The sequence below is a fragment of the Fukomys damarensis genome, unplaced genomic scaffold (genome assembly GCF_012274545.1).
Source record: "Fukomys damarensis isolate Sample0158 unplaced genomic scaffold, DMR_v1.0_HiC HiC_scaffold_7, whole genome shotgun sequence".
NCBI classification, from domain to species: Eukaryota; Metazoa; Chordata; class Mammalia; order Rodentia; family Bathyergidae; genus Fukomys; species Fukomys damarensis.
The window spans coordinates 15,938,880-15,956,483 of NW_022900919.1; the positions used below are offsets into that span (position 1 = coordinate 15,938,880).

The window sequence follows — 17,604 nt, forward strand, 5'->3', positions numbered from 1 at the left end:
AGAAGCTATGAAGGCTACAACAACAAGCAGGACTATAGGGGAAGGGTCACTCATGTCCTTTGGAGTTCGCGTCTCCCATAACTTGCCCCAGGTGCGAGACATGGAACTACAGGGTTTAATGCTTGCCTTGCTGGATTCTGATCTTTTGCTTTGGTCCATTCTTTTCTATCCTCCTATTTGTCCCTTTGGAATGGGAATGTTTACCATGTACCTTTTTATGTTGGAAGTGTTTACCTTTCTTTTCATTCTTATAGGGGCTCACAGGACAGTTTGCCTTAAATCTCAGAGGAGACTTTGGACTTGATGTTTTCAGCAATGCTAAAACTTTTAGGATAATGACAATTCTGAGAGATGGACGAAATGCATTTTGCATAAAGAGATGAGCGTAAGTCTTCTGGGGCCTATGGTGGAATGCCAGGGTTTATGTCTAGATGTCTCCCCAGAGCCTCATGTGTTCACAGACAGAGCTTTTGTGTGAAGTGATTGGACCATGGCATGTGATACTCACCAGTGCTCTAGTCCACTAACATGTGATATTGGCAAGCAGAACCTGGCAACAGGTTGTAGGAGGTGGGTCACTGGGGCGTGGCCTGGGTTGTCTCCCTCCCTCCTCTCTTGTGCCTTTCTGCTGCCACACCACGAGCTGTTTCTCCTCTGCCAAGCTCCCCTGCTATGCCTTCCTGCCTTGGAGCCAGCAGACTATGGATTGAAACCTCTACAAACTGTAAGCCAAAATAAACCTTTCCTCTAAGTTGTGGGCATTGGGTATTGTGTCTTAGGGACAAGAAACAACTAAGATATCTCCCTTTCTTCCTTCAGGTTTCTGTTCAAATACCACCTTACCACACAGGCCATCCTGACCACCATACAGTAATGACATGCCCACTCTTGGCAATCCCTGCCCTTAATCTTTATCTCCATAATGCTTACCTTCACCTGAAATTATATAATGGTCCCTTTCAACTTTAGATTATTCAACTTTATGATAGTGTGAAAGCACAACAATACAACTGCTGTTTTTCATTTTCAGTGCAGTATTCAATAAACTACGAGCGATTCAATGATTTATTATAAAATAGGCTTGCGTTAGATGATTCTGCCCAACTGTATGCTAATCCGTTATGATCAAGCTAGGATGTTCAGTAGGTTAGTCATATTAAATGAATTTTTGACCTATGATAGTTTAAATTTATGGTAAGTTTATCAGGATATAATTCTATGGTAAGTAAGTTGAGGAGCATCTGAAGGAAAGCATATGGGAGCAGCCCTGTTAAGGTTAAGCTTGACCGTGTCAACTTGCTTGGCTTGTAAGCTGCCCAGTGGTTTGGTGGGACACAATCTGAGTATGTCTGGGTGAGTCAGGGAAGAATAACCTTAGGACCTATAGCTCGTCCCTATCCCCTTCCTTTCTGGTGCCTTCTCCCTGTTCCGCTTCCTTGCTTCTAAGAACTAAGCAGCTTTGCTCCTCCAAACCCTTTAGCCATGAGGTTTCTGCCTTGAAACCAGCAGACCATGGACTGAATACTCTGGAACCATGAGCCAAATTAGATCTCTTCTCCTTTAAGTTGCAGGCATTGGATATGTTATGTTGTCCAGCAATGGGAAAACTGACCAATACAAGACCCTAACATATAGAAGTGGCCCTGCACACAGACAGTCACTGATGCTTTCCCACTGAACACAGACAATTTCACAGGACCACACGATCAGAGAAGGCCAATTGTGACCATAAAAGGTCAAAACAAAACTGAGACCACTCTAACATCATGTCTGAACATAGACAGAAGATGCACATTGTCCAAACCACAAAATACCAAATGTCCTCCTCTTCTGGTATAAATGACTGCTATTTCCTTATTAACTATAGCTTTGACCTCACGGTAGCTGCCTTTCTTTTAGATAATATTTATTAAGATATCCTACCACAGATGTATGCCTGCTTTCTGACAGCACTGATCCAGAGAACCTACTTCCTTAGGCCCTCTCCACATATCCCCAACATTTTTCACCCCAAGTGATGAAGATGGATCATGTCTTGAGAAATAAAACCACCAAAGTTTAAAAAATTGAAATCATACAGAGTATATACTCCAACCCTAATGGAATCAAACTAGAAACCAGTAACAGAAAGACAAATCAGAATATGTCTTAATACATAGGAATTAAATAACACTTCTTTGAACTGAGGATCAAAGCGAGGGCCTTCACACTGAGGCCTAGCCCAGCCCTTTTTAGGTTTTATTTTGAGATAGGGTCTTGCTAAGGTGTCTGGGCAGGATTTGAACTTACCCTTCTGCTTCAGTCTCCCAGAGTGCTGAGATTACAGGCATGTGCCAGCATGCCTGGATAATGACATACTTCTTAACAACCCATGGGTCAAAGAAGAACTCCTAAAGGAAACAATAAATTTTAATTTTATGTTTAGGGAAAAAGCAGCAAAGTTCAGTTAGGCAATTGTATGCTCAGAGTGAGTGGGCTTGCCTAGGAGGAAAGGAAAATGGCACGTGTGATGAATGCACTGAGTTTAAGAATTTAAAATGTGCTGGGTCTAGAGGCCTCCCACTGGCCTCTCAGCGCACGACTGATGGGGTACCGAGTCATGTCAGCTGTCTCTACTGCATACATTCTTTCCCACAAGTCACTGTTATAACAATGTATGCAGTTCATATGCATGAATCTCAATGAGTTCTGAGTGAAGAAAGGCTTTTATTGGTCACGCTTTCTTACTATTAGAGATACATTTAGGAAATAACTACTTTTCAGAGACATCTTCTAGGCACAGCCATTGTCAGGTTATGGAACATGTCAGCTAACTTTCCAGGCCCCTCAGAAAAATGTACTGTTTCTCTTTGTATTATTGCATAACCCTAATTGAAAAGGGGACCTTCACTTGGACAACCATACACTTCTGCCTGAGAGGGTAGGTTTTTAGTTCCCTTGTCTGGGGTGTTATTGTAGGCTGACCTGGAACTGGTATGGGGTGTGCTCAGGAGGATGTCTTCATCCCCTGGGGGCACTGAGTTCAGGTTGGTAATGGAAGGAATTGACAAGAGGGAGACTTCAGCAGTGTCAACTCCCAAGGAAGGCTCAGTTCTATGACAAAGGTAGAGGGCACGAAGGCCTGAATATAAGGGCCCTCCAACCATTTTTCTTGTCTCTTCCAAATGGGGAGTCCGGTGAAATGGATGAGGCATTCCTCGTATGTCATAGGAACCTTACAGTGTCCCCTGGCTCAGTCCCCAGCCTATTTGGTCCCAAGGTGTCCCCCTGGTAAAACTGGACTCCTTGGGATTCAGATGCCAGATGTCTCTGGCCTTGTGTAGGCACTGGTGCCACTTTCTTTGGACTTTTGGATCTCCCCTTTTTTATCTCCCAGACTGGGAGTCTACACTTGGGGTGCCCTACTGGCTGGAAACCTCGTCAACTATAAAATCACCTAACATCATAGTACGCTTGTCCAAGGAATAGTAAGTTCCTCCACCTTGAGTCCTCAATGAAACCCTGGTAATTTTTTCTGCCTCTTGGGGACCCTGACAGAGGTAATTTGGCAGATAGTCTTAAGTCAGGCCCATTATCTGGGGAAGGGGGGCCTCTAAATCCCGATAAGACTTTCTCCAACCATTGAAAGTAAGGCTGGTGAAGCGTGCTTGTTTGCAAAGAGCTGAGGGAAGCCCAATGGGTCTGGTAGGTGGCAGTCTGAGAATTGGAGATAGAATGTCCCTTGGGAAAGAGACCAGACTGGGGAGACCATCTGAGAGACCATTAGTCAGGGAGGGGTAAGATTCTAGACCTCACTGCTACCAGTAGCCTGGGCAGGACCCAACTTTCAAACTGGGCTTTTATATAGTTCCCTCACTCATTCCTAGGCCCTTCCTCTGTCCCCAATGCCTCTGTCTTCCCACTAGCGCACGACACAAAGAAAGATGAAAGTTTTACAATGAGAAGACAGTTAGCAATTATGTCACCTATCATTTTAGACAGGCAAACTTGAGACCACAATTTTCATAATAGTGGAAACAAATAAGATGGAGGCAGGAAGAGATCTAGCGCTAGAGAAGCAACCCTGAGAGGCCCCAGAAGACATATCTATAGTTTGGCTTAACAAGTGGCCCTAGGCCACTACATCCTTGTAAAGGGAACAATTCAAGAGGAAGAGATGACAATCACAAACATATATGCACCAAATATGAATGCCCCCAAATATATAAAACAAATATTAAGTAACATGAAAAACCAAGTAAGCACTAATACAATTGTAGTGGGGGATTTAAGTACCCCATTATCACAAATAGATAGATCATCTAGGCAGAAAATCAACAATGAAATACTAGAACTAAACCAAGCTTTGAAACACATGGAATTTGAAACACGGACTTAATAGACATCTATAGAGTATTCCACCCCACAAAATCAGAATATATATTCTTTTCGGCTGCACATGGGTCATTCTACAAGACAGACCACATACTAGCTCATAGAACAGTTCTAAATAAATGCAAAAGAATCAAAGTTATCCCCTGTATATTATCAGATCATAGTGCAATCAAACTAGACATCAATAGCACAAGAAATTGTAGGAACTTCACAAACACATGGAAACTGAACAACACTCTCCTGAACAATCAATGGATCACAGATTAAAGAAGAAATCAGACAGTTTTTACAAATAAATGAAAATGCCAATACAACATACAGGAATCTATGGGACACAATGAAAGCAGTTCTACGGGGAAAATTCATAACATTGAATGCCCACACTAGGAAAACAGAGCGAGCTCAAATAAATAACCTAATTATGACTCTTAGACTCCTAGAAAAACAAGAGCAAGAAAAACCCAAAGCTCGAACAAGAAAGGAAATTATAAAGATTAGAGCAGAAATCAGTGCAACGAAAACTAAGAAAATGATACAAAAAATAAATGAAACAAAGAGTTGATTTTTTGAAAGAATAAATAAAATCGATAAACCCTTAGCTAATCTTATCAAAAAAAGCAAAGAAAAGGCTCAGATCCATGCAATCAGGAATGAAAAAGGTGAAGTCACAACAGATCCAACAGAAATCCAGAGGATCATTAACACCTACTTTGAGAACCTATACTCTAATAAATTGGAAAACACAGAACTGGGGATTTTTAGATACTTATGAATTACCAAAGCTGAACAAAGAAGATAAAAACATGTTAAACACCCCAATTACAGTCAGTGAAATTGAAAATGTAATTAAAAATTTACCAACAAAGAAAAGCCCGGGTCCTGATGGATTCACTGCTGAATTTTACAAGACATTTAGAGAAGAATTACTGCCTTTACTCTCCAAGCTTTTCAACGAAATTGAAAGGGAAGCAATACTTCTAAATTCATTCCTGGAAGCAAGTATCACTTTGATTCCCAAACCAGGGAAAGACACAACTAAAAAAGAGAACTACAGGCCAATCTCCTTCATGAATATAGATGAAAAAATCCTTAATAAGATACTAGCAAACAGAATACAGAGGATCATCAAGATCATACAATTTGACCAAGTTGGATTTATTCCAGGGATGCAAGGATGGTTCAACATACATAAGTCAATAAATGTAATACACTATATTAACAGAGTCAAGGACAAAAACCATATGATCCTTTCAATAGATGCAGAAAAAGCATTTGACAAAATTCAACAATCATTCATGATAAAAACCCTGCAAAAAATTGGAATGGATAGTCTCTGTCTCAACTTAATAAAAGCTATCTATGAAAAACCAACAGCTAACATCATATTAAATGGCCAAAAACTGAAAAGTTTCATGTTAAAATCAGGAACAAGACAAGGATGCCCACTATCACCGCTCCTCTTCAATATAGTTCTGGAAACATTAGCCACAGCAATTAGACAGGAGAAAGAAATTAAAGCAATAGAGATAGGAAAGGAAGAAGTTAAACTGTCATTATTTGCTGATGATATGACACTCTACATTGAAGACCCAAAAAACTTTACCAAAAGACTTCTAGACTTAATTGACAGATTCAGTACAGTAGCTGGATACAAGGTCAACACCCAAAAATCAATAGCCTTCTTACACACAAATAACAGACTCACTGAGAGAGAAATTAGGGAAGCAATTCATTTCATAATAGCATCCAAAAAAATGAAGTATCTGGGAATCAATCTAACAAAAGAAGCAAAAGCCCTCTACACTGAAAACTACAGCACTCTGAAAAAAGAGATAAAAGAGGATATAAAAAAATGGAAAGATATCCCCTGCTCCTGGGTAGGAAGAATCAACATAGTGAAAATGGCCATACTACCAAAACTGCTATACATATTCAATGCAATGCCAATTGAAATTCCAACACTATACTTCACAGAACTAGAAAAAAAGAATCCAAAAATTCATTTGGAACCATAAGAGACCTAGAATAGCAAAAGCCATCCTAGGCAACAGACACCTGGCAGCAGGTATAACAATTCCCAGTTCGAAACTATACTAAAAAGCCACTGTGATAGAAACAGCATGGTACTGGCAAAGAAACAGACCTGAGAATCAGTGGAACAGACTGGAAGACACAAAAACAATTCCAGATGTACACAGCTACATCATTTTTGACAAAGGAGCTGACCATCCTCAGTGGAGAAAAGATAGCCTCTTCAATAAATGGTGTTGGAAAAACTGGATCTTAACCTGCCAAAGATTAAAATTGGACCCTTATCTTTCTCCATGCACTAAATTAAAATCCAAGTGGATTAAAGATCTAAATATTAAAACAGAAACACTAAACTTACTGGAAGATAAGTTAGGCTGAATTCTGGAAGACATTGGCATAGGAAAAGACTTTATGAACAAATCCTCAGTACATGGGAACTAGCAGAAAGAATCAACAACTGGGATCTCATCTTATTAAAAAGCTTCTGCACTGCAAAAGAAACCATCAACAGAACTAAGAGACAATCTACAATGTGGGAAAAAAATTTTTACCAGCTGCTCCTCAGACAAAGGACTATTATCTAGAATATATAAAGAACTCAAAACCATCAGCCCCCACAAATATAAAGACCCAATTCAAAAATGGGCATCCGAAATGAACAGACATTTCTCAGACAAAGAAGTAAAAGCATCAAGTAAATATATGAAAAAATGTTCCACATCACTGGTCATTTGAGAGATGCAGATGAAAACAACACTGAGATTCTACCTCACCCCACAAAGAATGGCTGCTATCAAGAAATCAACCAATAACAAATGTCGGTGGGGTTGTGGGGAGAAAGGAACCCTTCTCCATTGTTGATGGGAGTGCAGACTGGTGCAACCACTATGGAAATCAATATGGAGATACCTCAAAGAACTGGGACTATAGGTTCCATTTGACCCAGCCATTCCTCTGCTGGGTATCTTTCCAAAAGAAGTAAAAGAATCACCCCACGGTGATATATGCGCACCCATGTTTATAGCAGCACAGTTTGTAATAGCTAAGACTTGGAAACAGCCCATTTGCCCATCAGTTGGAAACTGGATAAAGAAGATGTGGTTTTTCTATAAAATGGAATATTACTCAGCCATAAAGAATGAGAAATTAGATTCATTCATAGGAAAATGGATACATATCAAGGACATACTCCTAAGTAAAATAAATAAGTCACACATGTGTAAATACCGAATAGTCTCTCTAGTGTGAATAAACTGTAATAGTACATAAGATCCTAATGAGATAACTGACATTGTGAAATGGGAAGAAAAGGGCTAAAGGTGTAGGGAAGGTGGGATGGGTAGGGGAAGGGTAATAAGGGAAAAGAGAAAATGTGAGAAAATGAAAAGATAGAAATAAAGTGGTTGTAAATGGGGAGGGGAGGAGGGGTGAAGGGAGGGCGGGGACAAGGGGAAAAAATGAGAACCAAGATTTGTCATGTAGAGGTACAGGATCCTAACAATGAATGTAACTGTACTGTATCCCTAAAATGTACCAATAAACTCAATTAAAAAAACAAGTGGCCCTAGGACCCAGGAAGTTTATAGCCCATAGCTGAGGCCTGGAGTGGCACCCTCCCTGTGGGCTGGGGCCGTTTAAACACCCTCCCTCTCTCACACAACAGGGCACACTAGGCTCTTCTACCCTCTAGTTCTCCGTCTCCCGGATAACTAATACCAGAAAAAAAGCTAAAGGATTTGAGTTTTTTGACAGGTGAAAGCTGGAGTAGGACAGCAGGAATAAGAAGGGGATTGGAGCTTTCTTAGGGGAGAGAAGAGGACGGAACCTGTGGGCTCCTTCTCAGTTTTAGTCCATAGACTTGAGCAGGTCCTGAGGGTAGCTCCAGCTATCACCTGCATGACTATTTGAATTCGCATGGCTTAGGACATGTTCTCGGTCACCCAAAGGAGAGCCCTGCCATCAGGTGGACTGAGCCTTTCAGTTTTAGGAGACAGAGGGGTCAAAGGAGCAGTTTAGAGGACCTCCCTAGGAGAAAGTGTTATGAGCCACAAGTGTGTATCCTTTTGGAGATAGCTTTTTCCAGGGTGACCCAGAGACTGGTTCTCTCTACTGTGTCTCAGGGTTAGGGTTTCCCATGCTGTGTGCGTGAAAAACTTTGCTCCAGACACTGAAGATGCATCCATATTTTGTGTCTTCCTGGGTAAGCAAGACTGTCAGAAGCCCATGTAACCCAGGGATGGGGTGTGGTGCCGATGCTGACCTAAAAGAACACCTAGTGAAGCCACCACACATCCTGGACAACGCTTCCTAATGCCTCTTTCCACTCCTGGTCAGAAGGAACAAGCGTCTTGGGATCTTCGGTGCTTTTATGTACAAGCACTCATCTTTCTAGGGGCTTAGGAGACTCTAGCTACTAAACCCTCATGCTGCAGGGATTCACGGTAAAAGAGAGGTCTCAGAAACATAAACCTGACCAATGAGTGGAAGTTTTCTTGGTCATGGTGAAGACTAAAATTCTGTTCCATACTTGGGTTATCCTTTCATGGGAGTTTTCTTTTTGTGTGGCAGACACTCTAAGGGTATTTTACAGTCTGACCTGTGCCCATAATCAATGATAAAGGACATGGAGAAGGGAGGAAAGAAGTATAAAATCACCCCTAAAAGGGACTTCCCTCCTGATGAGGCTCCCAAGATGCTGCCATGGGTGATGGGGTCCTAGATGGGTTTCTAAATTCTTGTGCTTGATGAACAAAGAATTATATGTGGCACACATTGGTAAAGAAAAAGCAGCAAAGTTTAATTAAGTGATGGTACTCTCAGAGTGAGGGCTGTCAGCGGAAAGGAAAATGGCATGAGCTGGGAAATGGTGTATTTCTAAAAATGCACATACAATAAAATCTCCACAAAATATCTTTCAAGACAATACCATATTAAAAGCTATATAACAGATTAAAAAATTATCATGGGCAGTAGAAGTTCTAGTGTTCTATATCATTGTAGAGTGACTACAGTTAATCATTTACTGTATATTTCAAAATAGCTAGAATTTTTAATATTTCTAATACAAAGAAATGATATTTGAAGTGATAAGATATGTGAATTACCCTTGATATTCACAGCACATGCACATATCAAAAAATCACATGGTATCCCATAAACACATCCAAATCCGATGTATTGATTTTTTTAAAAGCTACAAAAAGTCCAGGTCCCTGTAAGATCTGTTGTAGACAGAGAAGCTAACTGCTTCGTACATGCTCTTTGTTTGAATGCCAAAAAGAGGATTGTTTCAGTGCTCACCAGCTGGCAAATTTCCACACTTTCTCCCTTTTGTGAGACCAGATGGTCTGGAGACTTACATGGGGCTGGCCTGATGATGTCCCCTGCACCTCCTTCAAGCATTTTTTTGTGGTCTTAGGGAGTGAACCTAGTGCCTCCTGCATGCTAGGCAAGTGCTTTACCCCGGAGCTGCACTCCCAGCCCATCTAATACAAGGTCTCACGATTGACCTGTAAGAGCGATACACTGCCTTCAAACTGTTTCAGATGCACACTCGAGGTTGCAAACATTTGTGTTTGCTTTATCTTTTGCACACAGGAGATATGTAAGAACTATTGGTAGGGGCTGGGGATTTAGCTCAGTGGTTCGGTGGCCTGCCTTGCAAGTGCAAGGATCCAAGTTCAATCCCCGGTACCAAAAAAAAAAAAAAAAGAACTATTGGTAAAATGAAGTTCTTCGTGAAATCATGTGTCTGAGAGTGAATAAAAGATAATGAATTGCGTACATACTATCAAAATGATGCAGAACTGCAGGAAAACAGATATTCAGCATATCAAAATGCACAGATGCAGCAAAAGCAGTGTTGAGAGGAAAATTGATAGCACTAAAATACTTTCATTGGAAGTGAGGAAGGTTCTCAAGGAACTTAGAAGAACAAAATAAACTAGAAACAAAATGGAAGGGATAAAGAAGAGCAGCAACCAGGGAAACTGAAAAATGGAAGACAACAGAGATCAATAAAACAAAAAATGTCATTTTCGAAAAAAATCATTAAAATTGATATAAATCTAGTACAACTGACAAAAGTGAGAGTCAAGGCATAGATTGCTGACCATCAGAACGAAATAGAAGGCATCACTACAGATCTTGTGGCCTTTTCATTGCAGAGTAGTAGAGGGATACCATGAACAATTTTATAGTGAAAACTTGGACAACTCAGAAATGGGCTAAACTTCCAAAACAGTCAAAATAAAACTGACAGTATGACTAGTACTATAATCACTAAGGAAATTAGAATTAAGAAATAGAAGTAGAACTAGAAATAGAACCGACAACGTGACTAGTACTATAAACACTAAAGAAATAGAATTAAGCATGGTTATGTGTGCCCATAATCTCAGCATCTGGAAGGCTGAGGCAGAAAGATCACCATGAATTTAAGGCCAAACTGAACCACAAAGTGAGACCCTGTCAAAAACCAAAACAAAACAAAAAGGAAATAAAAGAATTAGTAATTTAAAAGCTACCCCAAAGAAATATTCAGGGCTGGGCAGTTTCACTGAAGAATTCTGACAAGCATTTAAAGGTGAATCAACATTAGCAATGTTCAATTTCTTCAAGATAATAGAAAAGGAACAAATATTTCCCAACTTATTTTATAAAGTTAGTATCATCCTGATGCCTAAGACCAGACAAAAACAAAAGCAAGAGTGGAAGAATGCGTGGAGGGAGAAAACTATAGACCAATATTTTCATGAAGTCAGACATAAAAGTCTTCAACAATATATTAACAAACAGAATTCAGCAACACATAAAAATAATTATATGCATGATCATGTTTGATCATAATAAATTGGGCTCCATCAAAATTAATCTTCTGTGCTCTCTGAAAGACTATGTGATAAGGATGAGAAGGCAAGTTAAGTTCTAGAAGAAAATATGTGCAAATCAATATCCAACAAATACCTGGAGTAGAATATTAAAGAAATCTCAAAAATCAACCATAAAAACAAAAACCAAATATCTATTTAGAAAATGGGCAAACAACATGAACATTTTAATGAAAAAGATGTATGGATGAAAAGTCAGCATGTGAAATGTCCTACATCATTAGCCACCAGGGAAATGCATTTTAAAGACAACAAAATGTCACCATATACCTGTAAGAATGGCAAAAATAAACAGTGACAAGAAATGATGGTAAGGAAAGAAAGAAACTGAATCACTAATACATTTGCCGATAGGAATGTAAAATGATACCACCCCCCTGGAAAGCAGTTTGGCATTATTAGTATTATTGTTATTATTATTATTATTATTATTATTATTATTATTATTTATTTATTTATTTATTTTGGTACTGGGAATTGAATTTGAGACCTTGCACTTGCGAGGCAGGTGGCACAACCAATGAGCTAAATCCGTGGCCCTGGCAGTTTCTTTAAAAATGAAATATGCACCTTGCATATCACCCAGAAGTTGCACAACTGGACATTTAACCCAGAGAAATAAAAACTTCTGTTCTCACAAGAACAGCTGTTCAAGTTGGCTTCATTTGCGGTAGCCCCAAACTGAAATAACCTTCAAAAGGTTCCTTCAAAAGAGGCCTACCTAAACAAACTGTCACATCCATGCTATGTAAAACTGCTCAGCAAGGAAAAGAAACAAAATTATTGACATCTGCAAGAGCTGGAGTGAATGTTCTGCAAAAGTGCATTAAGTGAAAAAATGTAATCCCTAAAAATTCTATATGGCATGTTTTTATTTATAGAATATCTTTTCAATGATAAAAGTTTAGAAATGGTGGGCAGATTTGTGGTTTCCAAGGACCAGAACTGGGAGCGGGGAAGGGAAGTGAGCATGATTATGAAAGGACAAGATGAGGGATCTTTGTAATATCTGAACTTGAACTACTGAGTATCTTGATTGTGGCGGTGCATACCCACTTACCCAGGTGATAAAACTGTATATAGCTTATACACATGCGCTTACACACAGGGACCAGTAAAACTGGACAAATCCATAATTAAGATGTGACCTGTATACATACCAGTTCCCCTAGATGAACGTAATTTTTATGCAGAGCAAGCATATACTGATAAAAAAAGAAAACAACAAACCCAAACAAACTGAGAAAATCCAACATCAATGGATTCTATCAGTGTCAACATCTTGGTTCTAATGTTACAGTATTTGAGAGTTTGCAAAATGTTACCATTGGAGCAATTGGTAAAGCGTGTGAGGACACTTTACCTATTTTTTTCTACTGGGTGTGAATCTGCAATGATCTTAATAAAAATTTCAATTAAAAAACTTAGGTAAAAGTTACTGAGGAACCAGGGATTTGGCTCAGTGGTTCTGCTGCCTGCCTTTCAAGCTCAAGGGCTCGAGTTCCTTCCCCAGTACCAAAACAAAGTTACTGACCCTCTTAGTGTGCCCTCACCCATAACACGATCTGAGTTCTAAAGATCAGATCATTTTCCAAGCTACTGAAAGTGTTTCGGCACATAGGAAAATGAAAATCCATCCAATTCATTTTACTCAAATAGTATTAATACCTGGTGTATACAAGAGATTTTTTTTTTTAAATGAGGGCTTTCTTGCTGAGGCAGACAGCAGAGTTTTATTCCTTTAGTTCCCTTCCCAACCTCCTGCCTCTGCCCATTCCACCCCTGCCCCCAAGAATACCCAAGGCTTGCAGCTCACTCTTTGAAAATCAGTACTGCAAACATCACAGGATAATCAATCAGTGTGTACAATGTATATGGTTCTATGCATCAGCTAAAATGCATTTAATAACAAAAAGAGAAAAAAAATCACAACCACTGCACAAACCTAACTGAAACAGCACTGACATTGAACAATCCCAACTGACACAGCAAACTGAAATCAACTTAAAGCAATCATCTCTGATTGCCATGAAGATGAATTCATCTCTGGGGGTTTGCAATGGCCTAAAAAGGAGACTATATCACTATGATAGGGTCTGTTGGTAAGTCTGGTAAGAATTTCATATGATAACCACTAGAGATGCTAAAAAAAAGTGTAATAAAATTAACATCCATTTGTTATTCTTTTTAAAACCCAACTTACCAATAATAGAAGGATAGATGCTTTGCTTAATAGACTTTGGGGTGAGGAAATATACTGATATCTTAAGGACATGCTCTGAAGCTCAAGAAGATTCACGCTCAGAGCATCATATTAGGCTAGAGGGGCAGTTGCTGTGGGTGGGAGAGCACTCATGTGCTGCGAGGTCAGACATCTGTGCTTGTCCAGTAGGGCTGGCTCACAAAGAGAAACCTGACATTGGCTTGAACTGTTGATGGTAAAAGAGAAACTGACACTGACTTCCAAGGTTCAGAAGTTGAATGAATAGCAAGCAGTGTTACATTCAGAATGGAGCAAGAGAGGAGAAGAAGGTTTGGCCAGGAGGGAGTCCCCATTCCTTTCCATTCTTCCACAATCCCCAGGAGGGGTGGGAAGTATGCTGACATACCACTTCTCCAGAGGACTTCCATTGCTCTCTTCCTGACTCAAGGTCTCCTACTATCCAAGGGAAAATACACACACACACACACACACACACACACACACACACACACTCATATTTTTATGAATAGAACTTTTATCCATTAAATTGATCTCTAATAAATGCTAAAGACTGTTGAAATAGATCTGTCCCAAGTGGCTGCAGGAGAATTCCTAGATGTAAGATCTGGCATGTTTTTGGGCATTAAAATGACTCCATGATTAATGGCTGCACAAGCAGAAGACTGAGGAAGTTGGGTCAATAATGGTCATTGTCGAATTTTCTGCAATGGCCTTTTTATTTTAAAAATAGTTTTAAAAGGGCTGGGAATTTAGCTCAGTGGTTAGGCCACCTGCTTCACAAGCGCAAGGACCCAAGTTTGATCACCCCCTCCCAAAAAGTTTAAAGAAATAAGTTGGGTGGGCTGGGAGTGTAGCTCAGTGCTAGAGGACTTGCATGTATAAGAGCCCAGGTTCAATAGGGCGGAGTGAAGGAGGGAGAGGGAGAAGGGGGGAGAGGGAGAAGGGGGTGTGTGAATGAATATAGATAGATAGGGACCATCCTCTGCCCATGGGTTATCAATAATTAAGAGAAGCTTTTGCTTTTGCTGGAAGGAGCTTCCAAACTCAAAAGATAGGGAGAAAGAACTAAAGATCCACTTTTCTCCATCATGGAGGAAAATGGAAGTTATATGTGCCAAGTACACTTTCCAGAATAAAGAGGTGCCTGGGCAGAACCGGTGACCATGGAGACAGACAGTGCTAAGACACATCCATCCTCAAATCTGTCCTTTGATTTGGTTTCAAAATCTTCTTTCAACAATTGATGGCAGCCATTGTCTGGGCAGCGAAACAATACTGTGAGTCTTACCAAAAAGGAAGTTTCTATAATGCACAAGAAACGAAAAAGAATTATTTCCCTCACTTGAATTTTATCCAGGCCCGGGTGGCAGATTTTGAGTGGGACTGGGTTGGTGGAGGAGAGAAAGTAGGAGTTGGGATGGAAGCGGCTCCGGGGAATCGTGACTTGTTCTCTGATTCTGAAAAGGGAGAAGATAAAAGAATGACAGAAGAGGTCCTCAAAGAACCTTTAAAAATGTACTGGCATTTGTGCGTATACTTCTTGTTCTTTCGCAAGTTTAATGTGTAGTTGAATTTCTCTTGTCTCATTTAATGCTCACCCCATAAGACTCCCCAAGGATGCTAACCTGTAGGAGGACATCTCTGAGACTCTGCAGGGTCACCTAAGGCTTCAGAAAGGCACAGGCACCCCTCCCTTAAGAGCCCGCAACTCCCAACAAAGCACACTACAATGTACTCACCTGCCACATGAAACATCACATGTAATTTGTGCACAATCAGGTAAGAGATGAGCTGAAATTGGCTAGCTGCTCTGTGTTCCACTTTGAAGGTATCTATACTTGTTCACATTGACTTCAATTGTCCTTTCATGTTTTAGAGCTTGTACATTCTTCCTGCTTCATAGCACATCAGTACGGCCTTCAAAAGCTTGACAATTTTAGTCACCTTGGCCAAAGAGCCTTGTGGGTTTGATGGCTTGGAGATCTAAGGTATCATCACAAGCTTCTGAGGTCCCAAAGAGGGCAGCTGTGGAACGTGAGAGAACATGGGACCAGTAGTTGGAAAACCAAACTTAGAAGATGTGTAGTGGGGAGCTGCTGGCAAATTGAGTGGGAGACAGGAGCGAGGGAGCCAGCGCTTTGGGTGGGACAGTAATGGCCCTCGGATGGCTTCCAACCAACCCCGAGACATCTCCCAGATTCCTCAAAAGACATAGTTTTCTCTCTACAGCTGAGAGAATCTCCCACCTTTTGAGAAATGAGACTGCAGAGCAGCTTCTCTTACCACCAGGACCAAGCTGAAGGAAAAGGAGAGCCCAAGTCCTTCATGCTGAACACCTCCAGCTCCACCCACAAAGTCTAGGGGATTTGTTCACTCTCCTGTAGGATTCTGATCCACATACACTCCCAGCGTCGAAGCCCACTCATGCACTCATTTCACTTGGCTCCAGAAGGCTGTCAGAAGTGGCCTTGCGACAGCGTTTCTATTCCTATCAATTCTTTTGCTTTCAATCTATGTAGAATTTCTGACTGCCCAAGTCTGACCTTTCAGGCAGGATTTGGACCTAATCAGAGGGAAATTACAGCACAGATGGGACCCAGAAGCATGGGCCACTGCTCTCTGAAATGTCAGTATCTTTTCTCGTTCTTTTAAATAATCAGCCTTAGCGGGGGTTGGGGGGGGTGACACATGCCTGTAATTCCAGCACTCAGGAGGCTGAAGCAGGAGGATTGCTGCAAGTTTGAAGCCAGCCTGGGCTGCCTAGTGAGCTCAAGTACAGTCTGAGTTACACAGTGAAATGTCTTTAAAAAAACAAGAAAAAAAAATCAGTTTTAAACTGCTCTTCAGGCACCCAAAAGCCCGAGTCAGAAAGTGTCCGAAAAATGGCATTATCTAAAAATTGTATTTTCTATTATTTTGTTGCTCCTATAGAGAAATGCAACTGCGTTTTAGGCTGACTTTTATCTGTAGGTTTGCTGATAAACTCCTTTATCCATTATAATAGTTAATCTATATAATCGCCTCTGTGAGTACCAACAGTTTTATTTCTTCCCAATCCTTGTAGTTGCTGTTTCTCCTCTTGCTGTTTGAGGCGCAGCTGATAGATACAGTGCTCACCTGTGACCTTGTCTTGTTCCTCACTTCAGGGAAAACACTCCTTAACTCCGTCTGAGTGTACTGTTTGCTGCAGGTTTTGAAGAAACTGTACCAGACACTTCCCAGCACCCCGTGGATCCTCGGCCTCGCCTGGTTACTTGTGGCTGTGGCTGTTAGAAGCATCTGCTCATGGGCACTAAGCACCTCCGTGTGCAGGCTTTGGCGGCCCAGTTCCTCCACACCAGGCGCTTGCAGGCCCTGCTGAGGTCAGACACATCCCGGGTGCCCCCAGGCACAAACCTTGGGCCAAGCTTTGACAGTGGAGATAAGACAATGAACAGCTCCTCCCTGTTTCTTCTCCAGCCTAAGCTTCCAGTCCCACCTGCCAAGTGGGGTCCAGCTGCCAAGGCCCCTCCTGTTGGCGCTCTCCCTCTGCCTTGGTCGATTTTCTCATGGCTGAGGCAACTTACTACCTGACGCCAGCAACTTAAAGGAGGAGAGGGCTATGTTGGCTCACAGCTTCGGGAGTCTCAGTCCTCACCTGGTGGGCTGGCTCCAAGGCAGGTATGGCAGGCTGGGAAGGACTGCCCTGAGGAGAGCGGCTCACATCATGGCGGCCAGGAAGTGGCGAGAGGGAGCCGCACCCTCCCCAAGACCCACCTCTTCCGGGCCAGGCCACACCTTCCAACAGCACCTCGCCAGTGGGTGGTTCTGCGGAAGAGAACCGCGTCCTGTGATCCAATCAACTTCCGCAAGGCCCATCTGTGAGCCGATGGGACTTTCTTCGGGACATTCTTGATCTAAGCCATAACATCCTTTTCCCTCCTCAAATCCAGCTCTGTGGGATTGTCATGGGCTTGTCCATCTGGGAAGCACAGGCCAAAATCTTTTTTAAATTTTGGATTGGTGACCAAACCCACTCGCTCTATCACTGAGCTGTACCTCCAGTTTGTTTGTTTGTTTACTGAGACAGAGTCTTGCTGAGTTGCC

The 17,604-nt window shown here is 41.3% G+C and overlaps 1 protein-coding gene across 1 annotated transcript in view; it reads right to left on the minus strand.

The window, feature by feature from the left end:
* The window catches only part of Klhl25 (kelch like family member 25), a 50,423-nt gene extending 33,185 nt beyond the window's left edge, over positions 1-17,238 (minus strand). The window contains exons 1-2 of the mRNA XM_010621028.2: positions 16,636-17,238; positions 15,258-15,543 (exon numbers count right to left, since the gene is read on the minus strand). The gene's annotated coding sequence lies outside the window, so the exon portion shown is untranslated. The remainder of the gene's footprint in view (positions 1-15,257; positions 15,544-16,635) is intronic.
* Between the last annotated feature and the right edge of the window lie 366 nt (positions 17,239-17,604).